We start from the raw sequence: 26,423 nt of genomic DNA, 5'->3' as shown, positions 1-26,423 counted from the left end.
TGTCAAACGATCACAATGACCTTGTGAGTCATGCAATGCAGGGATCCAGATTACACATAAAACGCGTAATTGACGTAGACAAACCAGCGTAGAGTAAAATATGTTTCTGCTTATGGAAATTATTTTTTAGGTATAAAGATTTCATACTTGTACATTATTTCGACCCCTCTGAACATACATGCCTACTCTCATGTTTTATTTATTTTTTTTCACAAATTATACAGAGCACGTCTACTATTTTTAAATTTATGACTTAAATTCTTTTTAAAATTAAGAGATTTGTTCTCTTAATTATCTGTGTAAATATTTTTTTTATATGATAAGGGGTGTTCCTTAGAAAGGAAGCTCATACAAAAGAAAGAAAGAAATGATATAAATGAAACGTATTCAAGGTAACGATTTCATCTATATAAATGATTTCTGTACATTTTCAGTATTAATAGAATATAATGTATATAAGACGCATATTTCGGTAAGGTATTTTAGTTCATTTATATGTTTTGGAGTTTAGTGTGACGTCCAATTTTACTGAACTAGTACACAATTTTATTTAGGGGCCAGCTGAGGACCACCTCTGGGTGCGGGATTTTCTCGCTGCGTTGAAGACCCATTGGTGGCCTTCGGCTGTTGTCTGCTCTTTGGTCGGTTTGTTGTCTCTTTGACATATTCCCCATTTCCATTCTCAACTTTAATTTTTCAAAAAGACCAACACTAACCTTGTTGGCTGAACAGCCCATTTTATATCTCTTCTCATTAAGTAAATTTCTGGTTGTATTGATCGAACATTGCTAGAAACATCAAAACATTGATGACATACAACAAGTAGTAAACACATAAACAATGTGTCATATCATAAATAAATAATCATAAATAGTTGGCGTCAAAGCTAAAACTTAAGAAATCGGGCTTGTTACGTTTTGCTATGTACTTGGAATTTTTAATAACAGCAAAGACAAAATGGCTAGGAATAGTCCGGTTTAGATGACATAGCTTACCGTAACGGTTAGATGAGTAACATGACGGGTGCCACATGTGGAGCAGGATCTGCCTACCCTTCCGAAGCACCTGAGATCGCCTCGGGTTTTGATTGGGTTCCTGTTGCTCAGTCTTTTGTTTGTTATATGTTGTGTTTTCTATACTGGAGTTTGTCTTTTGGTCTTTTTCTTTCTTGCCATGGCGTTCTCAGTTTATTTTCGATTTATTAGTTTGAATGTCCGTTTGCTTTCACCTTTTAGACAAGCATTTCAAATAGCGGGTACTTGCTATCAAACGTATAGGTAACTTTTCATTAAAATAAATCTCTAAGACTATCGTTACCAAGGATCAAGGTCATCGCTTATAAAATTAAAATATATTTATATGTAGTTAAGGTAGATGGGGTGTCTAAATTATAATCCATAGAATTTTTTAATAATTTGCCAAAATGTAGTTTATATCATGCTTTTTTGAAAAAAATAATAAAAAGAATGGGTCACGGGGCTTATTTTCACGCTACAGGTTGTGCAAAATTGACAGATTTTGTATAGATTATGCATGGAAAACGCAATTTTCTGCCATAAAACGAAAACTACACCACAGATATTTGAGATAAAATATAAGGAGATAGCTCTAATATTATACTTTCAGATAAGAAAAAGAAAAAATGGGGTCACCGTGCCCGTTTTCTTGCTACATAATAAAATAGATAAATTCCTAACACATTCTATTGTAAAAGTAACTTTATCTGAATTATCTGCCCTTACATTTGTGTTGCCTCCCCTTATGTGGCAAAGTTGGAAAAAATTGAATCAAACAAAAGTATTCTGTTTTTTGTAAAATACAACCATAAATATAATAAAACATGTCATTTTCTATATTAGAATGAAAATTCTTACACATGAATTACCCACTACTTTCAAAATTTGCACATTTTATTAAAGGTCTAGACCAATTATTTTCTGGTATTTCAAAATCCAAGATGGAGGAAGACACCCTATCTACCTTAATAGAACAATCACTGGTCGATAAAGATAAAAAGTAAACAAGATGCAAAATCATCATACATGAATTATAGAAGAATAAAAGTTTACCGGGTTTTGTCGCTAGCCAATCACTGGTCGATAAAAAAAAAATATATAAACCAGATGCAAGACCATCATTTATGAGTTAAAGAAAAATTAAACTTTACCTGGTCTTGTCCACAAAGTGTTATCCTGTGACACTGAGCTGGTTGTTCTAAACTATAAGGACAAGAGAAACAAAGAACGTGTCCTGGCTTTGGAACAAACACTGCAATAAAGCGCTACAACAGGTTATATTAATTTTACCTAATAGTTATATATATATGCACCTTAATGAAACATGTACTCGTTTAAAAGAACATTGACAAACTTGACGTCGTGACCTCGGAAAACTCTGGTACTATTCAGAATACCTCTTAGTTTTTAGCTTGTGTTATGCTCACAAGTTGATGTAAAATAAGAAGATGTGGTATGATGGCCAATGAGACAAGTCGCCTCCGGAGACCAAATGATGTAGAAGTTTGTAACTATAGTTCACCATACTAACTTCAACAATGAGCAAAACCCATACTGCATAGCAATTTAAAAAAATTCCCGAAATTAAAAATGTAAAATAATTTAAACTAGAAAACTAACGGCCTCATTTATGTACCATACATTTTGCTGGCGCTCAACCCTCTCTCTAATCTGGGACAGCGGTGTAACAGCACAACATAAAAATAAACTATATAAATCAGTTTAAAAGGGCTTGAGTCATAAGAACGGTACAATGCTCAAAAACAACAAACAAAAAATCGAAAGACACAAAGTACAGACGTGAGAGTACTCGTAGTTGCTGAAAAATTGCCGCTACCTTCTGAACTACATAGCTGATCCAAATTACAAACGTCTGTATTGTTGCAGCATTTCGTGCATACATTAACATCGCCAACAGACCTACCAGGATGTGCCATGCATTGCTGTAATCAGATAATGATTATTGAAACATCGTACTTTTCAATAAGAGTAATATCACGATATACATCAAAAGAAATGAAATACTTATTACTTTGTAAAGAAAATATGACAGAAATTGTTTTTTTTTCTGATTAGGTATGAAGTACAAATGTATTTGTCACCGGATTCTTAGCAAATGTATTTGTCACCGGATTCTTAGCAAATAAAGTAAATCAGTTGAAGAGCGGTGGTCTCCATAGACCTATATACTACTCAACCGAAAATTGTGTATGTTTCTTACAAACTTCAAAGGATGGTGTGAAGCCTGGGCACGTTAGTACGTCAAGGCCAAAGGACCGGGACATTGAAAGACATTTTTATTATCAAAACCCCATAAATGCAATAAAACGCCCTTTGGAACTAAAAGGTTTAGTCTTAAAAACAAAACCCAAACATTTGTCATGTGTTTCTCGTACCCAAACCCGGCATGCTTGGGGGTATTTACCAAATAGCAAAGTTGATTTTGTGTTTATCCTGAAAATGACATTAGACCTTTATGAACCACTGTCAGAAAACAAAATTGTGTTGCTGTACTTTTAACGTATACTAAATATCCCCTTTTATTCAAATCTATTTCAATAAAATGTTCATGCCATTGTCATCATTTTATTTAATTCAAGGCTAAATTTTTGTCACAAATTTCCCTCATTTTCTAATGGCAGTTCTAATTTCCCGCCCTTCATCCCAGTCGACCCCTATTACTGGACCTACCTATGTTATGTATTTTGAATTTGTTTTCGTCTAAAACATGCACGAACTACTTGCCACTGGACATTTAGCAACTAAAAAACATAACCTTTATCTGATGAAATTATTTATGGTATAATTTGATACTCTTCCGGAGCACATTATATCACTCCAGGTGTTTGGTTTGGTTCGTGTTTTCAGTCTTTAGTTATTTTTTATAGTTTATGTTTTGTGGACTTGTATGTATTTATTGTCGTTTTTCGTTTCTTGTCATGACGCTGTCACTTTCTCTTCGACTTTGAATTTTGAATGTCAACTTGGTAACTTTCACCTCTTTTTATCGTAGCTTATTATGTATTTTTTTTACAAAATGTAGACAACCTATATGGAAAAGACAACCTATATGGAAAAGAAAAATTTGATAACAAAAACGTCGGTTAGTAATTACAACATACATCATGGTCCTGACAGCCTACGTTAAACAAGGTAATGCCGTCATATGTAATAAACCTCTGTGTATAGCATGCCTGAAATGATCGTAGTAAAGATAATGTATCAAACAATACAAAGCAAATAAACAAATACAAGGACATAATTTCATCAACCATTTAATGGCAGATAGAAAAACAAAAATCGACAAAATTAATCCGGATTGTTTGCTGTCTTTTTCCGTTAAAGAAAAGAATCATACAATAAAATAAGAAAATTTAATTTACATGACATAATGGTTCATTGAAAAGGGGGGTGGGGGGGACGTAATATGGTAGATGATAGAGCGATGTTTATTTGTTTGTTTGTTATATTTTCCTTGTGTTCCTTCTTGACAATTAAAGTTTTCATAACAGTTGTTAAATGATTTGGTGTATCAAAATGTTCCTTTCAGAATCGGTTTATACTTTCTTCCTTTCACGTTTGTTTACTTTTACGTCCCTAGCGAGTTTCCCCCTTTAGAATTGCGCTATGCGAATCTAGAATTTCCCAAAACAAATTGCCATTGTAAAGGCCACTGCATACGAAAGAGCTGTCTGCGATAACTGGATGTCAATAATGCAACAACTCAATAGAAGTCATTTTCTGTACAATACATGGAACAGAAAGTATATGACAACGAGATTGATAGAAATTTAAGTGTTTGAAACCTATTCATTATTTGTTTAATTTGAAGGATCACAAGTTACAAGTTTTTAAAAAGTATGTTCCTTAAGCTACATGTTGTGTAGTGCGACCTCCTTATATAACTGAACACAACTCATTTCCGTAAAGTAAGGGACCTACTTATATGAGAATAAAATATCTAGATCTTTAAATTGGTAATTTTTATTTTTTATCGAGATAGGCGTAAGATAATGAAGGAATATTCGAACTCATAAGTCGAAAACAAAAAAATCTTTATATGGCTGTCCCAATACAGGAGCATGTAGTTCATCGGTTGTTGTTGGTTCATGTCTCATATTTATTTTTCGTAAATGGTTTTATTATTAATTATGCCGTTATGCCTTTTATAGCCGACTATACGGTATGGGTTTTTCTCATTGTTGAAGGCCGTATGGTTTCTTATAATTGCTTACATCCACTTCATTTGAACTTTGGTGTATCGTTGTCTCATTCGCAATCATACCTATTTTCATATTGATCATACCATGGCAAAAAACGAAAAAAACAATGAAGAGAGTACACAGAACACACCTAAAGACTGAGCTACACGAACAAAACAAAACAATAACAGGGGTTGATCTCAGTTGTAGGAAGCTTGAAGGAACAAACAAACAAAACGTGTTACTACGTATTAACAGTTAAATAGTCGTATTCAGTATATTTCGTCATACTTTCAGTTCACCATTATATAGTTTTTAGCTTACAAGTTTATTTTGGTTTTGTCAAAACGAGAAACATTGTAAAGCAACAGTTATCAAATAATTAAAGGCCTTTTATTGTGAACCTAAAGATCAAGCTATGATAGTAAAAGAGTCAGAAATCGAAAAAGTATCTTGCATGTCGGCTATTTGTTTGAATGATTTATTTGAAATTTTTATGTCGCGTATGCTTTTGAATATTTTGTTTAGTTTTATTTACACATAACGAAAGTTATACTAGAATTACCTAGCCAGAAAGGTATCAAGTGAGCGTTTTTTGAAATCCATACTCCTCTTTGATGCAAGGTGTGCATTCGTTAATTTTTAACATTGTGTACGAACAAAATATAAAAATTGACACCACGTAACTTAGTTGATTTTTCCACTCTGTTGGCTTTGCCTATAAGTATTTTTGCCTACCTCGTGAGTCCCACATTCCACAACATCAGTACAATCTAAAGGCTGGGGTACTGCTTTACAGTTCAAACAAAGTTGTCCTGCGTCTATATAACACACGCAAATAAGATTTATTCAATTAAAAATATTTTTTGGATTGTTTCAACGATTTATACGAATGTTCGAATTAAATCCATTCTCTTTCATTAGCGTTGTCCGTTTTCCCAAACTTGTTCTTTCTTTTTTTTTGAATTTAAATAAACAACATTTTGAAATTACAGTTGCCTTCATCGAATATTGAAAATTCATAAATTACCGCATGCAATTATTTTTAAAAGATATAATTGACAGGCTACCATTCAATTACGTAATACTGAAAAATCATTTTTTCTGGATTTATACCGAAGTAGTATGCGTAATTTAATTGTGAATTAAAAAACAATAATATGATATATAAATATAAGGAGATGTGGTATGAATGCCAATGATACAAACAAGTTAACAAAGACCCAAGGACGAGGATGTAAAAAAATTGTCATTCTTAGAAGCAAGAACTTATTTTTGGCGAAGACAAACACTCTTAAATAAAACACATTCCGAAACATAAGTAGTTGCCAGGTGTCGCAGTACTCTCTGTTAATACACATATATGTTCAAGGTGTCGTAAGAAATGTCGCAATCAAATTAATTGATAGTTTATAATTTGCCATTTTAGAACCAAGAGAACCGTGAGGTATAGTTTTATCGTTCGTACCCCAAAATAAAAATAACATTACGTCAGAGTTTGAATTTATAGTTTTTAGTCTTTTTTTATAGTTTTTTATGTTGTGTTATGTATAATGTTGTTTGTTTTATCGTCGTTTTTCGTTTATTGCCATGGCATTGTCAGTTTGTTTTCGACTTATGAGTTTGAATATGATCCCTATGGTATCTGTCGCCTCTCTTTGATGAGGACGTTTTTGTACGCTTTTGAAAACATTACCCATAATGCATTAGATTTAGAAATGGCGAATTCATACGTACAAACTGTTGTAATCAGTACCAGGAAAAGCTGTAAAAAGGAATGCACATTTTACAATGTTGCATCATAGTAGTTTAAATATATTTATTTAGCAGTTCGACGTTTCAGAATCTAAACGACCAAGGGTAATTTAATTATTTGTATCCCTAAATGAAAACAACGTCACGACATTGGTTGAATTTCAAGTGTTTGGGACGTTTAAGCTAATCGCCGCGTTGCGGCGTTTTGGTGTACGCTTTTGAAAATATTACCCAGATTGAATTAGATTCTGAAATGTCGGGAAAGGCTTATATGACATTTTTTTATATAGTTATAAGGAGGAAGTATATTTATGAACCATTATTTGACCCCTGAAAATTCCGAAATACTAAAATACTGCTTTCAAATTTAAAAAAAATTTAATTGGTAAACTAAAACTAAAACTATATAGCATAAAGTAATATTTAACACAGTTATGGTTTTGACTAAATAGATATGACCAACGACCTTACTCCAAAAGATATTTGACACACATTAACAACGTTTTGTTTAAAGTTGTTGGTCGTATCTAAATATTAATGACAAAACCTCAAATGGAGGTTACTTTTGCAGTTTCAACAGTTTTGAGACAAATACAATACATTTTTGTAAGTTTGAAGCCTTAATGCAATATCATGAATATATAAGACAAAATTTAAAACTATGAATACTGATATTTGCTAGACTAACGTCTCATGAAAATCTGCATGTTATTTGGTAGATTAATAATACTTTTCGATCTTAAAATTGAAAGGGTCAAAAAGGTGGACTTTTAATACCTTCTCCGTTCATCCTAATCTTATACGAACATGTTATACAAGCAAATTATTTCCGTTTTAAGTTCTTCTGCTTTTGATAACCTTAATCTAGTAAAGACAGATATACAGTTCCTTTACACATGGAATTGGTTGATTAATGATATAGGGTGATGAGACTATAATACCATAACATACTTAAACAATCATCTGTACACCTTGTCCTCGTCTGATATATTGAAGGGTTTTCATTAACGACGGAGGGAACTCGCAAAGTTACAGGAAGAAAGAAAACGTACAACGTTTACATATACTCGATTTAATTCTGAATAGATTAATCTTTCTACTTTACAGTAAATGGATTTTAAATGTTAGAAAAGAAGAAATACCGTATGATTTCTATAAAATAAACCAAAATAAAAATGTAACTTGTGTGACATCGAAAGGCATTTCTCAAAGATTTTTGTACTGTATAGAAAGTCATATCAAAGGTCAAATCTCTAAACACAGAATTCAGTCACGTACGCGTTAAACATCTGTTTAATAATGAGGCGAACGATACCAAAGGGATATTAAAAATCATAAGTCGAAAAAAATTGACAATGCTATTGGAAAAAATCGAAAAACGACGTAAACACAAACAACAGTACACAAAACAAAACATAGAAAACAAAAGACTGAACTATACGAACCCCATCAAAATCAGAGAGGTGATCTCAGTTTCTCTGTAAAGAAATGCAGATCCTGGTTCACATGTGGCACCCGTCAATTCTCAATATAATTAAACATTATATTAAATGCATGTAAATATTTGATATAGATATACATAACAGATAGTATGTTCTGGACGAGAAAATATTTCTTCACTTTCCTTGCATATTTTGAATTTAAAAGGGACATACTTAGCAAAAGCGTAATTTCTAATATGAATTATAGTATCATCAGATGATGATATTAAACTAAACTTTCTCTTTGTAAAAATAAGAAAATGTGGTATGATAGCCATGGAGACTACTTTCTACAAGAGACCAAATGATGTATAAGTTAACAGCTATAGGTTAACATACGGCCTTCAAAACTGACCAACAAAAACATACCACATAGCATGTTACGTAAAATTGAGAATATGTGTCAAAGAGACAACAACCCGACCAAAAAGCAGAAAACAGCAACGCAGCGAGAAAATCACGCACCCTGAGGCGGGCTTCAACTGGCCCCTAAACAAAAATGTGTACTACTTCTGTGAAAATGGACGTCACACTAAATTCCGAAACATGTACATGTATGATTATGATTGTTACTTATTACTTTAACAGTCTCTCTGGTGTCATGACCAGCTCACTTATACTGTTCGGTTTCATTTTCCTGTTGTGTCATAGCAAAGGCTGAGTTGTCCGTATCTATCACTTGTGTTAAGCATTATATCATTACAACTGCGAGTTACAAATATTGCTCAGGGTTTGCAGCTTAATACCGTTCTAGAAAGTGTTGTCCCTTAGATACATGCAACACGATTAAATTTCACATTTGGATGATTTGACTGCTATGTGATACTTAGCATGATAAATTGATCATGTTGATGTCAGAATAACAATAGCATGGTTTAATAGCATTACAAAAACATTACTATTATGCCATTACGATAAAAGACTGGCCGATTCGTATTCTGAATAATGTGAGGGTTTTGAAATTTTAAACCCTTCTCGAATGGACACTGCACCGAAACCAAACCTTTTATGACAATTCAGTTCATACAATGCTGAATTGACATCAATCTATCAAAATTCTGTTTTTGAAAGTATGCTTATTATGATTTCCTTGATAGAGTGTTGCTGCTCACAAGGAAGCTATTAAACCAAGAGTTCCAGGTGGTGAAGTTGAAATCGTTCGTTCGTAAATTTTACGGACCCCATCACGAGCTGGTTGACCGTTATGGAATATCCGTTTCAAGGGATATGTTCCAATTGTCGTAACTACAATCACATCTCCTTTTCCCCGAATTAGACTTATCACCGGGTTTGTACTAACATGAGCAACAAAACGGGTGCCTTATGTGGAGTAGGATCTGCTTACCCTCCCGGAGCACATGAGATCCCCCCCCCCCCCCCACCACCACCACCACCACCAGTTTTTTGTGGGGTTTGTGTTGCTCAGTCTTTGGTTTTCTATGTTGTGTTTTGTGTATAGTTGTTTGTCTATTTGTCTTTTTCTTTTTTAGCCATGGCGTTGTCAGTTTATTTTCGACTTATGAGTTTAAATGTCCCTATGGTATCCTTCGCCTCTCATAAAACATCACATTATTTGAAAAGACTGGCTGGCTCATATTTAGAACAATACGAAGGTTAAATACCTCCAAGGTATGATACCCTAACCGTGATAACACGGCAAGATAGACTTGTCAACCAATGTGAAGTGAAACGGTCATTTTGATCTGAACATCTCCAAAAAGAAGGAACAATAAATCATTAAGTTATGTTTAGTCTTTCAGTTAATTTTCAGACTGATCCACTGCTTAAAGTCAAGTACTCATAAAACAAATCGCTTGCACTAAATCCAGATCTGTTAAGTTTATGTTCGGATTTTTCAGAAGCTTTCATTTACCTGTAAGAAACAACAACATACTGAATTGTCTGAAAAGGTATAGAACAGTACTGGATTGACTGCCATCAACATGTCTAAACATTTTTTCAGCTGAATTCACAGCAAGAAAATATATGAAATTAAACTTAAAAACTCTTAGCAAGACTAAACATGTTTAGCTGCAGACTTTTCAGATGATGTTCAAAGTCACCGTGCAAGACTAAAATTCGTTTACTGGTGATATTAGCTAAGGATGGCATTGAAGTTTCAGTATGGTACATTGATATCAGCTGAGTATTATTATTCTGTTATAAAGTCACAGTTAACATGACCTTTTTGATGGACACGTCTTTCCTGTAAATGAATTGTTTTTTTTAGGGCAGCTGCGACAAATGTTGTGTGGTCATATTCATATACCGCTGATGTCTATCTGTTCTCCCGTTCGCCCCACTTAGGATCCAAGTTTTGTTCAGCTTACTCCTCCAACAGATTTTAAGTTAGAGCTTTGGTTAAAGCAGGGTAGCAGTAAAAATATTGAAAAAGATGTGGTTATAATCATGATTTCGATTTTCGTTAAATATTCCACGAATGACAAGAAGTTGAACCTTGTCGCATCTGGATGAAATGCAAACTGCAGGACATATTGTGCAGCTTACTTCTCTAACAGTAAAGCTAGAGTTTAAACAAGAACCTTGATATTATGTAAGCTGTTAGTACATATAGTAATTGTTTGCATATTGTATATTGTTTGGATTTTGATTTTCTGTAAATATTCCGGATGCATCCAACCAGGTGACATCGGATACATCCAATCAGGTGACATCGGATGCAGCCAATCAGATGAAGTCGGATGCAGATAAGAAACTTTTGCAGATCATTATAAATAAAAAATATTCAAGGAAACCTTATGAGAGTTATCCTGATGACAGCATCAAATAACAGGATGTAAGTATACAAAATGTATTCCTAACACCAAAATTATTATATTTAAATTTACCTGTGTACGTTACTTTACTTAACGCCATTTTGTCCTAGGTTAAAGTTGTCTTTTTGACATTAAAAAATCTTTTTTATATATATTGTGTCATAGATCAAACTTATTCGTTCAGTCTATATTTACTTGTTTTTTTTATTGTCTTTTTGATCGAGTTCAGCCATTTCAATTGATATTTTATTGTGTGTCTCTTTATGTTGTAATGTTATACCACTGTTTAAGGTTAGGGTGAAGGTTGGCGCCTGTTAAAACCCGCTGCATTTTTATGCACCTGTCCTAAGTCAGGCGCCTGTTGTTCAGTGGTTGTCGTTTGTGGGTGTGGTTCATAAGTGTTTCTCGTTTTTTATATAGATTAGACCCTTAATTCTCCTGTTTGAGTTGTTTTACACTAGTCATTTTGGTGCACTTTATAGCTAGCTGTTCGGTGTGAGCCAAGGATCCGTGTTGAAGGCCGTTCTTTGACCTGTAATAATTGTTTACTTTTTACACATTGTGACTTGGGTGGATAGTTGTCTCATTGGCACTCATACCACATCTTCTTATTTTTAAGTATATAATATTAGCTACGCTCACTCCTTGTCCTTTGGAATGAGTGAATTGTTGTACAATTTGAATTAAAGAACTGTTTAACATTGAAATAAAGAGTAATTACATTATTGGATTTAAATCCGTCTAAGATTGCTCTAAATACTCCGAAATTGGCTAGAGAGAGATAGAGTAGAAAAAAAACCCACACAATTTCTTAATATTCTAAGTCACCTATTTACATCAAATGCTTATTTTTTCTTTTAGATGTATTTGACAGCATGATTACGAGTGTGATTATATTGCCTTCTTATTTAGTATATGCAAAAAAAAAACAACACGTGAACGGTAAAGTTCAAGCCTTTATTTGATGACATTTTATATATGACAATTCACAAGTGCTCCGAGTGTAGAGTCTGATTGATTGTCAGTTGTTACTTGCTTTTAACTCCTAGACAGTTTACACGAAATATTCATTTGACTATTATTATGTATACATGTGTTGTTATGTACATTGGTGCATTTGTTTTGGCGTCTTGTAGTGATCACCAATTATGAATTGAGTCGATAACGTTAAGCTAAGAATTCGAACTATTTTACAAAGGTTATCTCATATCATTTCATTTATTTTAAAACAACCAATTAAAGAATATAATGTCCCTGTAAGTGGAAATCTTTATGATCATCACCCAATGAGTTTGTGGCAACACATCTGTAATCGCCGTCTTCATGAGGTAAAAAGTTCGTTATTGTAAGAACAGTCTGATCTACTACCGCGTTTGAGCTCAATCTTCTACCCTGCAGATATATTATATAAATTTACTACATGTTAAAATAGTAGTCAAGAGAATTTAATACCTTAAACTTAGATATTAACCTGATCATTAAGTCTCATATATGGATTAAAATACAATCAAATATCATCATAACCATCAAACTGTGATCAGAGTTGGCCGAAAACAAATGATAATTATCCGAAGGTTTTCTCTTTGTTGGATATTTATCTTTTTCAGTGCAATTTGTGTTTAAATGTGTCTTTAATAGCTATTGGAAACTAAATATCGAAAGCTTTGAAAATTGCTCGAAGAGTGCGTATGAATGTATCCTGTAACTTGTAATGAGTGGTCTTTAAAAGAAAATAACACAGAGTCTCTTTATCTATATTTTAGATGCATCTCCAATAAGTATAACATGTTTATATAATACTTATTACAAAAAACATGATTTTCAATGGCACGTTTTTCTTTACTCAGTAGAAAATGTAATTGTCTGATAATTTTTTGGAAGCTATTTTGAGGTCTCTTTTATCCTTAATGTCTATTCATTCACGTATAAAAAATCATTAACGATACCAGGCTCATACCATTTGATATTGCACTTTTAAGGAAACATGTTGATATTCAATTTGAACTAGAATGTACATAGATGTTTGACTAATACACAGTATTATCAAATCAACACATACAATGTATATGTACATGTACCAAATAACTAAGGGCATATTGGTTCAAATACACGAATTTGATGCACATGAGTATAATATGAATAATGTTTTATGAATGGGACAGCAGTATGACAAAAAAATTATCAAATCATGAAGGTCATCAATTAATTTGAAATTAATGGAAAATTGTCATTTTGAAACTCGTGTTTGAACGGGATATGTTTTGTCTCCTTTTCTGCACCCCTCCCCCCTCAAAAATAAAAATAACATTTTTCAAATCATTATTCAAATATCCACTGTTAAATACATTATACGATTTTTATGTGTAATTGAGATGAAAGACAAAAGTATTTACCTTATATAAGAAATCTATTGATGGCTTAGGATTTCCTGTGACAACGCATTGGATTGTAACTGTATCACCATATCTGATATTGGTTGGATGCTGAATAAAGTGTTGAACGCTTGGGGCGGTCTCTGAAAAATAAGAAACAAACACGTGAAAATATTATAATCAATAACAATAAAATTGATTTCTCTAATTCCTAGTTGATTTTTGCACTCAACGAACTCTATAGTACTTTTTTCACAATTGATTACGCAATATATGTATACGTTCCTATGATTTCACTATTATGACGTCACAACAAACTATGCGACCATGTCTTATATTTCCTGACTTCAGGAACATAATATCTTTCTAAATAATTGAAAAAAGAGATAAACTTGCCTAGATATTATCAAACCAACATCAGTGAAAAAATATTTCTCAAATTTTTATTCGAGACTTTTCTCGATAGGTTGATTATTTGTTGATAATTAACGAAGCGCTAGGTTGATCTCAGATTTTCGTTAATGTAATTATGACGTCATATTTCTTAATTCCCCCTTGTTTCCTTTGTTTGGCGTTAACGAACATGACGACTATGCCTGTTTATGTCTCTTAGAAGGAACATGGTCACGTACTTTTTTTACATTCTTTCAAAAGAAAGATGGTATCCTAAATATCGTCTTGGCAGGCTTTGCGTTTTGAATTTGAAAGTTTAACTGCATTGACTGGAGAATAATTGTATCACACTCGATGTTGTTGTAGAATCTGTATATCACCACCGTATCCCGTGTGATATGGTATTTCTCTACTCACCGCAGTTACCTTTTAAATGTTTAGAACGCTCGGTTACCTAGCGTTTAAAATACTGAAAATTAAGTGTTTCGAGAAGAAAAATATCTTATCACACTAGATTCAGTAGTTATATGTATATGCGACTATTTCTCAATTATTCTATTTTTGAAAAAAGATAACGAGTATTTTGGCAAAGGACACAAGCCATCAATCGTAATTTCAAATATTGCATATTTCAAGAACATCTTAAGCATTTAAGAATTTTGTTCGGAATGGTCGTGATTCCGTAATAGTAAGAATATACCATCAAAAACAATTAAAACATATGTTTCCGGGGCACCTGAGATCACCCCACGGGTATATTTTTTTTTGATTCGTGTTGCTCCGTTTTTATTTTTCTATATGTATGTTGTATTTCGTATACTGTTGTTTGTCTTTTGATCTTTTTTTTTGTCATGGCGTTGTCAATATAGACAATATTAATTAAGGATGATACAGAACTAAAAAAATATAATTAGTCTTTTAGCACCTGAGATCACCCCCTATTTATAATGTCATTACGTAACTCGCTGATGCCAACTTAAGCTAAACACACAGTGTATTACATGGTATGACAGTTTGACAGGTATGCAACCGTCATTTAAGTGAGAAGTGAGAAGTTTAACACGCTATTAAACCAGGTTTAGTCCAACATTTTCTACATAAGGAAATGCCTGTACCAAGTCAGAAAAATGATAGTCGTTTTCCATTCGTTTGATCTATTTGAGCTTTTGATTTTGCCATTTGATAAGGGACTTTCCGTTTTGAATTTTCGTTGGGGTTTGGTATTTTTGTTAATGCACTTTTTTTATACACAATCGACAAATGAATAAATCAATCAATTAACAAATTGTTATTTTTATATATTATTATAAGACGTATTACATAAAATTATTTTAGTAATTATTGTACATTGGATGATGATTTAACAAGAACAATCTTCGTAGTCTTCGGTTCTTTATATACACGAAAATGTTATTGACTACTTTAATAGCATCGTTGGTTTCATGGCCGTCTCACTCATATTGCAGGTCAAGTCATAACAAATTAAAGGCTTTACAAGTTTAACATTTTTCAAAAAGGTATAGAGTGCCTCAAGTATCACAAATAAACGTCAGCTTTAGTTTTTGTATTATCTGTATTTTGTAGATAAAACGATAGTTCGCATTTCTTTTCAGAAGTATTTATTATTTTCCTTATTTATATCATTTTCATATACTTTTATTTTAGTTTGAATTACATTTTTATTAATAAAATGATACAAAAACATGGTAAAGGCCCTGTTAAAAGGATCACGAATAAGTACAGGTGAGAGGATAATTTAACATTAAAAAGTTACTCTAACAAACTATTCTTTAGACAAAGGATCCTCTTGATTAGATTGGTACGCGATACCGTTAATTCTGACTGGATATTTTAACTCTCTCTAATGAATTAAATTATTTCTGTCAGGTACAAGTAGATTGGTACTGTCGACTTTATAATCACATGAAATACACATCGAGAGTTACCAATATATATATGCTTTAAATTAACCATGTTACGAGGGAATCAACTTAACGTTGATGCTATATACTGGTGTGTGGTTTGTTGTTTTTTTGTTTTGATTATTTAAAGTGCTGTTTTAGACCTACACTTTCTAACTTGTATAATGTGATAAGTTTAACAAATCACTGCTTACCCTTCCGGAGCACCTGAGATCACCCCCAGTTTTTGGTGAGGTTCGTGTTGCTTAGTCTTTAGTTTTCTATGTTGTGTTTTGTGTACTATTGTTAGTCTGTTTGTCTTTTTCTATTTTAGCCATGGCTTTGTCAGTTTATTTTTGATTTATGAGTTTAAATGTCCCTCTGGTATCTTTCGCCCCTCTTTTTTAACAAATACATATCTAATAATTACATACCAATCAGCATCGAATAAACACATCAGTGAACATTAGCATCATTTTCGTGTATTATATAAAAAGACTGATAATATGGTATAAACAACATACACATAGCCAATACGAAATAATGTAAATAGACTAACCGTGTATTACTGGTTAAAACAAATGAAATAATGACATGCGTAATGATCAATATATCAATTTTGACTTTCAGCGCTTATCCAAAAATACTTATTCATCAAATAGGTCTCAAATACCCTTACTGTAAGACCGGCCATATATAGATTTTTCTTCTCTACCTGACGTGGTCCTAATTTAAGAAATCATCCAAGCCAATAAAATCTTAGCCACACGAATAAGCAACCAATAATAACTAACTTTTGTTCAGTAATAGTTTCAAGATGGCGTATGCATCGATTGTAACTATTAGCTTCGGCACGTGATGCGAAGCAAACATAAGTATCTTCTATTTGTTGGAAACATTCTATATATATTATTACAAGATATGAGGTATGCATGGTGTTTAATACCTTCTTAGGAATTGTTGCACCCGAGATTGCACGATTGAATTTCAGTTATAACACAATTCATTGATGTCCAATTATCAATATCATGTTTTAATAAAACGGTTAAAACATTACACGTCTGACATAATTAAGTACGACTGACTGATTTTCAAAAATGTGAAGTTTAGCAGTTGCAAACCCTTAAACATTTATAAAACCACTCCCCAACATGATATATATATATAGTATTTTTGTTACGTTCATCGCATATCTAACCTAAAGTCGCAGTTCTTTCTTAAGCATATTTCATGAAGTTGTTTTGAAATTGTATTTAAAAATACCATTGCAAATCATTACCTAAGTGTAAAGCTGATCACGCAGTCGAACAAAAGAATGGTGAAATATCTCTTTCTGGTATAAAGTTATGTTATTTTTTAAGGAAAAATTCAAATTTGCGTTTTTACATGAAACATACGTTTCAAATTGAAATATCTTGCAAAGTAAGTCAATTAGGTATCTTTCTTTGTATATCATGTATATTTCGATAGAACATATAAAAACACTTTATTTCAAATTTTTCAGAAAAAGTTAACTAGTTTTAGTTCTGAAATGCATGAGTTATTTGTCACCTACCATTTATTTTAGCAAACAAAAAATTAACCTACTAAACTGAAATAGATATTGTATAAATTAGATCCTTAAACTGCCTTTTCGGTTGAAGTTTATCTTAGATTATATAAAAAATTCTCCTTACAACGGTAAAATTAAAATACCAGAGTCTTACAGAGCTTGCTTTGACGGATTTTTAGCTGTATGAATTTTAAAAAGCCGGATAATTGCCAAATGCAGCCAGTCAGAAGATAATGTCAAATTTAAACTATTGATATTGAATATCAATTATTAGATTGCAAACAATACTTTGGAAAATATATTCAAAATAGCAAGATATTATGGTTAAGCGATTTCAGCTTTGAAGAGGGAACAATAATACTATATCGACGTTCACAATTGGTTAATTCATTTTTTAATATATAAATAAAGATGAGCAAAAGCTGCAGGAACCTCAATTGAGTGAGACCGGGTGAGTCAAGTAGACATGCCTCTCTTGCTATGCATACATTAACCGTCACGCTAATCTGAACTTAGAAAGAATGGAAAGTTTTGGTTTATTTTGTACATGCAATAAGTTACTCTACTGTAAAGCTTGTGCACTTTCAAGAACATTTATTTTTAAAATGCAGGACGATTTTTGCAATCGAAGTTTATAATATAACAATATTTGTGAAAATTTTCTCCTTTTACTATGTACTTCAAGTATGTCAGACTAAACGGAAAACTGCAACTAAGTCATCTTTATATGTTTGTAATATGTATATTCATTATGTAAATGAACAACTTACGATATTTGTGTTCATATATATCTTTTTACACATAACATTGTAGTGGTAGGCCAAGCTCCGGCGATTGAACGAATCATTTTTAACATACAGGAATCTTTTGACGTTACAAAAAGTAAAATCACAAAAACACCGAACTCCGAGGAAAATTCAAAACAGAAAGTCCCTAATCAAATGGCAAAATCAAAAGCTCAAACACATCAAACGAATGGATAACAATTGTATAATTCCCGACTTGGTACAGGCATTTTCTTATGAAAAAATAGTGGATTAAACCTGGTTTTATAGCTAGCTAAACCTCTCACTTGTATGACAGTCGAATAAAATTCCATTATATTGACAACGATGTGTGAACAAAACAAACAGACATAATAGGTAAAAATATCAAATAAGAGGTACAACAGTCAACATTTTGCTATAATCTTAATCACTAAAAACAAACAAATATGTAACAAAGAAACACAAAAAGGTATATAGACAAAGCACACAAACACAAATGAAAGACAAGAATACAAAAATTTACCATAGCACAATAACACAATGACGGGATGTATAAGTACCGAGCCACGTCAAATGGATTTCACCAAAAATAGACTAAACAATAAAAGTAATATTCAAAAAGACAAATAAAAGAATACTATAACACGTTATTAAGATGATAAATAACGTCAGTACCCAGAATCTATACTTCAAGACCATCCTGTATTATATGTGAAGTTGATACGGAATATTTATCAACAAGGTCTTGGTACCTTCCGATGAACTTTTTTAGAAAAAGGACGAGACGTTCTTTGACATACCCCTGGTTCATCAACTTTCTGCTCAGACACAGGTGACGTTTTACAAAGTCTGAGTAGCAGCTGCAAGCTCTTGAATACCCAATTAGTTGGGAAATGTATATCCCATATGCAGGTGAAGTTAATATATTGCTACTAAAGTTGGGGAAATTGATAATTTCAAAAATTAAATCGTCTCGTTTGTCATAGATTCTGGAACTGAGATGATCATGTATGTCAAATTCGAGGTATAAGTCTAAAAATGAGGCGGAGGAAGCCGTGTCTAATTTCTAGTTCTGGGGGATATATTAATGGAACCCAATCAGAAAAGTTTGGATTGTAAACGGAAAGAACATCATCAATATATCTGAACGTTTGTCATCGTTATTTTTAAGAAAAATGACGGCTCGAACTCACATACTTACGTTGTCCTGTTGTAGTGGTCGAAGCTATAGTTGGTGAAGTGATTACCGAATGTGTTATGGAACAGTTGTTATTACACAGTTGAGAGTCACAACAGTAAGAACAACCTCCATGCTGAGATATACTACTGCAAAGCTGAAAATGGAAATAGCCCTTTATATAAAGCACAGAAACATACATTTGAATATTTAACACTGACGTTAACAAACTAAGCGATTGTGAGTCATTGTTCTGTTCCAAATAGTTTGTTGTATAAGCAAATGGTACAATATTGAATATTACCATCTTTGCATTTTCAGAAGAGTGTTGGTTAAAAAGTATGATACGCTAATAGCATAGCAAACCAACAACACAATACCTATACAATTACATTTTTGTCAGATAAGCACATGATTACCATATTTTGGAAGCGTTTATTTACTAAAATGCTAAAACCATTGACATTCCAACTTAAGAGATAAAGGGAAACGATAGAAACTATACTGACATCGAAAACATTCCTGCTGAGGGTAAATCGCACAAATGACAATATTTTGAAAATAGTTCATGATTTTTAGAATAAGGTATACGTCTATTGTCCCGAGAGAAGAAATGGAATCTAAAGGACACGAAACCCTTGCAGAGGCTCTGTATAGAAAACGAAACCGTCCTCCAGTGATTTTCCTATGTTAGGAGGAGATCAGATATCCTAGGACGAAAAACCTTCCATTTTTATTTATTCGTTAGTTGTAGGCTTATTGTTGTAGCCGATGCTCGGGATAGTATTATGGATTATATCCAACTATACATATATGTTTTGTGGCAGTTAAACGTCACCCCTTTTGTGTCCGTATCCTATATTTTTCGTTTAAGGATGTTCGCTACTCTGTTTCAAAATAACAAGCTTTTTAAAAGACTGTTATAAATTGATAGTATATAAATAAAGAAACTAAAAAAGCAGAAAAAAATGAAGGGTACGTGTGCTTGTTTTCGAGATATAAGTCATTTAAAATTTGGCGGGAAATGATTCTCTCTAGACTTTTCATATATATAAAATTGGCACCGTTTTTCTTTCAAAAACAACGAAAAAATAACCAGGATTTTATAAGATTTTCAAAGATAACATTTTAAACTATATGTAATCAAATTCTGGAAAGAAAAGTAGGGGTTTGCAGTCAAAATTTTTTAATAGCTCTACATGGATAAAACTAGAGGATTCCGAATATCTGACAAAAATTCAAAAACGAGAGGAGCGAACATCCTTAATGTTCATTGATATCATCCATTAATTATGTCCTCCTCTCAATATAGCATGTTTGGGCTGCTCGCCCATCAAACATCATCTAATAGAAAACAAAATATATGTGGTATCCATCCATGACAAAAAAATCAGTACATGCATTACATGATTTTCGAATTTGGCTGAGAAACAGATTTTGATAAAATCTTACAAACTAGAGGCTCTAAAGAGCATGTGTCGCTCACCTTGGTCTATGTGCATATCAAACAAAGGACACTCTCCAACATTGTAAACGAGAATAGACTTCATCACAAGTATCTATTTTGTTGATCTTGTATAACTGATCTTTTAGTCTGTTTAGTTTCTCTCTATCTTCTTTAGTTTTTTGCTCAAAACACAAAAGAAGGTAAAAAAAATCCTACTTTAAGGGCAATCACTCCTATGAAGAGTGACACTCTATTAACTATATCGGCAAAATTTGACTTTTTAATAGATCTTGCCTTGCTGATCATTTTTTGTGATTTAAAGTGTTTATCTATTATAATTTTAATCATATAAGGCATAACAGAAAAAAAAATGTTTCTCTCTAAATATCATTGTTTTCATGATAATAGGCATAAATGAAAAAAAATGGTAAAATTTGTCATTTATGGGAATAACTCCTATAAGAATTTGTCTAATAGTTTTGACTTATATGGATAATTGGTAGAGCTCATTATTCTGAACATTTTTGCTCCTTTCAGATTTTCTCTATTTGTAACGGTTCAAAAAAATAATAGACAAAACTTGCATTTTATCCCTATGTTCTATTTTTAGCCATGTCTGCCATGTTTGTTGGTAAGCGGTTTCATCGGACACATTTTTTAAACAAGATACCCTAATGATGATTGTGGCCAAGTTTGGTTAAATTTGTCTCAGTAGTTTCAGAGGAGAAGATTTTTGTAAAAGATTACAAAAAATTACAAAAAATTGTTAAAAATTGAATATAAAGGGCAATAACTCCTTAAGGGGTCAATTGACCATTTTGGTCATGTTAAATTATTTGTAGATCTTACTTTGCTGAACATTATTGCTGTTTACAGTTTATCTCTATTTATAATAATATTCAAGATAATAACCAAAAACTGCAAAATTTCCTTAAATTTCCGTTTCAGGGGCAGCAACCCAACTACAGGTTGTCTGATTTGTCTGACAATTTCAGGGCAGATAGATCTTAACCTCATGGTCATTTTTATTTCAGTCAGATTTGCTCTAAATGCTTTAATTTCAGAGATATAAGCCAAAATCTGCATTTTACCCCTATGTTCTTTTTTTAGCCATGTCGGCCATGTTGGTTGGCAAGCGGGGTCATCGGACACAATTTTTTAACTAAATACCATAATGATGATTGTGGCCAAGTTTGGTTAAATTTGTCTCAGTAGTTTCAGAGGAGAAGATTTTTGTGAAAGATTACAAAAATTTACAAAAAATTGTTAAAAATTGACTATAAAGGGCAATAACTCCTTAAGGGGTCAATTGACCATTTTGGTCATGTTGACTTATTTGTAGATTTTACTTTGCTGAACATTATTACTGTTTACAGTTTATCTCTATTTATAATAATATTCAAGATAATAACCTAACACTGCAAAATCTCCTTAAAACTACTAATTCAGGGGCAGCAACTCAACAACAGGTTGTCTGATTTGTCTGAAAATGTCGGGGCAGATAGATCTAGACCTGATGAACATGTTTATATCACGTCAGATTTGCTCTTAATGCTTTAGTTTCAGAGATAAAAGCCAAAAACTGCATTTTACCCCTATGTTCTTTTTTAAGCCATGGCGGCCATATTGTTTAATAAGCGGGGTCGTCGGACACTTTTTTTAAACTAGATACCCCAATGATGACTCTGGTCGAGTTTGGTTAAATTTGGCCTAGTAGTTTCAGAGGAGAAGAATTTTGTAAAAGTTAACGGACAACGAAAACAGACGACGACGACGACGGACGCCAAGTGATGAGAAAAGCTCACTTGGCCCATAGGGCCAGGTGAGCTAAAAATGTAAATTTTCAGACAGCCTATTATGCATTTTTTTTTTTTATATAATTCTTATTTCTAGGGCATAGATTTTAAAAAAAATATTAATAGGCACTAATTTTCTTACAAGACCGCTATCGAAGGTCGGTGGTTTTCTCCGGGCACTCCGGCTTCCTCCACCAATAAAAACTGGCCGCCACGAAATAGCCCAAAAGCGGTGCTTAAAAGTGGCGTTAAAACACCAAAAATCAAAAAATGAAATCTTACAAGACCGAACGGACAGACGCATATATGGACGACCTCTCCATTATTATATACCCTCAACGCGACAAATAGACAACCAACAATCCACAAAACTTAAAACAGGAAACCTAAGATTGAGCAACACTAACACCCTACCTTAAAAAATACACCAAACAAAAAGCAAAAAAAAAAGAAAAGTAAAAATACAACACCAAAACAACAAGAATGTGTGTCCATTGAAAACCATGCCTGCTCGCGCTATTACATTTCCATGTTCAGTGAACCGTGAAATCTTGATAAAAACCCTAATTTTGGCATATTTATTAAGCAGTTCATCTCATAATGAACATGTGTACTAAGTTTCAAGTTCGTGTGACCACAAACTATTTTAAACCAAAACCTTGACCTACCTGAAGCAAAACCTAACTGAACTGAATTGAAATATGGATCAAAACTATAATTTGGTATATATATTTATCATTTCACTTTGTAATAAACAAATGTAATAAGTTTCAGGTTGATGTGAATACAAACGAGCTAAAACAAAATCTTTTGCCCAATAAAGGTAAAAATGAAACGAAGATTGAATCATGTTCTGCAGAAGGGTAAGCAGAGGTAACCTGTGCCTATTTTACCAGTTGCAATTGTGATGCTCGTTGCGAAAAATGATGTAGACTGATATGTAATTTTATAACAAAAGCGAGTAGTTTTATTCATTGTGCTTGCTCCAAATGACAGGATCAGATATTGTATTAATTTCGAAATATTGTCAATACTATTTTGAGAAAGATTCAAACAATGTCTGAAAGGCTTGTTTACTTTACAAAAGTTCACACATTTGGGATTTAAATAAAGTGTAAAAAGAAGAAAAAAACATAAGGCGTTGTGCCAGGGATTTTGAACCTTACGTTTTCGTTAAAATAATTTTTGAACTTGAAATGTTAATTCCAATTTTTTTTCCAAATAAGGAACCCGACACCGACTCGTAAATAATTGCATTAACATATGTGTACATACCGCTTTCTTAACACAACCATGTTCCCATCGAGTATGCCCAAGAATATTAGTTACTTGTTGAAGCGAACAGACCTAAAACAAAAACCGGAAGAAGAAACACTTGTTAAGGTAAAATTTAAGTCTCTTATTTTTTTTTTTAATACAATTTTTTTTTCAGTTTTTGAACTTCTTCTGAACAACTCAATGTACAACAATGTACACTTATGTTCATTTGATTGTGAGTTACTTTTTGATTTTGTTTGCGTCTATTTTTAAAAGATTCATTCTGTTGTCATGTTAAAATGCAGTTTATGTAACATTAAATAGAATTATATATTCAAGTATTGTTACTCCGTCCCATTTACGATAGTTCATAAATATCTAAGGATTTAAAGAGTTTTCTTTGTCTTACAGTTGATATGTTTTCAGTATAAATGTGATGAATATCCCATAATCCATTTATCGGATTGTACTTGTTTGTTTTTTAGGACAGATTGCAACTGAAACCAAAAGAAAAATAAAATATCCTAAAAAACTAACTAGTAAATTCCGATAAATAGATTTTGAAATTACCGTCGAGAGATATGTTATCTGATATGTTAAGCAAGCAATAATCACTCAATCAAGTAATGATACCAATAATCTTGTATTTAAATCTCGAAACTAACAGCGTCTGTATATTTCGAGTGGTCTAGGGACACAGTGCAGGCGGAGTCATAGAAGCAAGGGTTGGAATCCCGCTGAGGGAAGAACAAAATTTGCGAACACAAATTTACAGGTCTAACATTGTTGGGCTGAATTTGAGACGAGTTATATATATGGTGTAAGCTCTGTATAACCACGGGTTATCCGATGGAGAACGTCTGTCATAAAGTTGTCGGATGTTTAGACGTATATATATATTATAATAAAAATTAAAAAAATAAAATTTGATGTGACGGCATGGTAATTACATTATCATCCTTTACGACGGACAAAACATAGCTGATCAGAAAGATATTCCATTCTTATTGCCATCATACATCATGTACTGTGTTACAGCCCTAGATAAAGCCGACAAAGAAATGCATTACTCGGCCAGCGAAAGCTATAATTTTATGTAGCTTAGGTGGTCGAGTGGTCTAAGGCGAGGGACACAGTGGTGGCGGAGTTATTACGATGTCACAGAAGCAAGGGTTCGAATGCCGCTGAGGGAAGAACAAAAATTTGCGAACGATAAATATATAATTTTTTTTCTCTGGCATTTTTATGTTTTTAAGTATGCTTTATTCAAATTGTGGCTTCCGTTTGGCTGTACTGGTTATATCAATTTGCAGCCTCCTCAATGTAGAATAGAGACTTAGCATCTAAAATCACGTGTATATAGAGTGTCACTCTCTCCGCTACGTACCAACCGTGCGACAACTATTTGAGGGGTCATTATGTGGCCTTTTGCGAGGCCTAATTTTTGCCCCTAGCCAATAAACCCTAATTATTCAGTGGCATCCAAATTACCTGCCTTCCTTTGTACTAATTGTTAAATTGTTCTCATCCAGTACATGCAGGAAATATTTTTCATTTGACGTAAAGCAATTAAAAATCAATCAATTAATCTATGTAGTTCTTTTTTAAATTCGACCTTTATTACTCTTCCATATATTCATATATGGTTTTATCAAAATTTTCTATAAAAAACACCTTTTGAAAATTCAGACAGGACAATACAAAATTTACTTTCAAAAACAAATATAAAAATATGATTTTTTATATTTTTATAACGAACACCTTGATTTGTCGTAAGTTTTTATAGTTAATTCAGTTGTGAAATTTTCAACGAAGATATCTAAAACTGTCGACTGTATTACGCCATTGATATTAAACATTTTCACAAAATAGACAGAATGAAGTCACCGTGCTTTTCGTAGACTCAGAGTAGAAAAAGCAGGGATTTGAACAATGGGCTATAAGTCAAATGCTTTATTATATTATTTTCAACGTGTATTATACATGCCAATTTAGGACTAGTAATTTAATCCGTTATGAATAACTCGACTAAAATGAATAAATCGCATGACTTACTGAAGTCTGATCACATAACGTTAACTGGTGACAACTGTCAGGTCTGCCACTTAAGTGGCACTTGTAGCAAAGGTTTGAACCTGTTGGTGGTACAAACTCTAGAAAAGAAAAATATTTATCCATGGTATCAATGCATAACATTTGTAGTAAATGTTATTTTGTGGTTTTGTTTTTGTTTGTTGTTGAAAATTTGGTAATTACTCTCTATTAACTGGACAATATCATATATTCAAACTCACACTAAATGTTGGTTAATCAAGTAAAGATACATCCAAAAAAATGATGTCTGTTTTCGTCATCAGTCGAGGCCTTTTAGATATAGAAAAGACTGAAGATTTGTGCAACGATATTGATAAAAGATAAAACAGGAATGTGTCTATAGTACACGGATGCCCCAATCGCATTATCATTTTCTATGTTCAGTGACCGTGAAATTGGGATCAAAACTCTAATTTGGCATTAAAATTACAAAGAT

General features: G+C 32.6%; 1 long non-coding RNA gene across 1 annotated transcript; it reads right to left on the bottom strand.

Annotated features, from left to right (window-relative positions):
- Positions 1-12,531: 12,531 nt before the first annotated feature.
- Positions 12,532-26,031, bottom strand: LOC127721606 (uncharacterized). Its single transcript, XR_007991339.1, has 5 exons — positions 25,949-26,031; positions 23,912-23,983; positions 19,418-19,550; positions 13,625-13,746; positions 12,532-12,623 (listed from the first exon to the last, which is right to left on the bottom strand). It is a non-coding gene; the product is annotated as an uncharacterized LOC127721606 (long non-coding RNA).
- Positions 26,032-26,423: the final 392 nt, after the last annotated feature.

This window comes from Mytilus californianus, unplaced genomic scaffold (assembly GCF_021869535.1).
Source record: "Mytilus californianus isolate M0D057914Y unplaced genomic scaffold, xbMytCali1.0.p SCAF_12, whole genome shotgun sequence".
NCBI lineage: Eukaryota > Metazoa > Mollusca > Bivalvia > Mytilida > Mytilidae > Mytilus > Mytilus californianus.
This window is presented reverse-complemented; position numbering and strand designations above follow the sequence as displayed.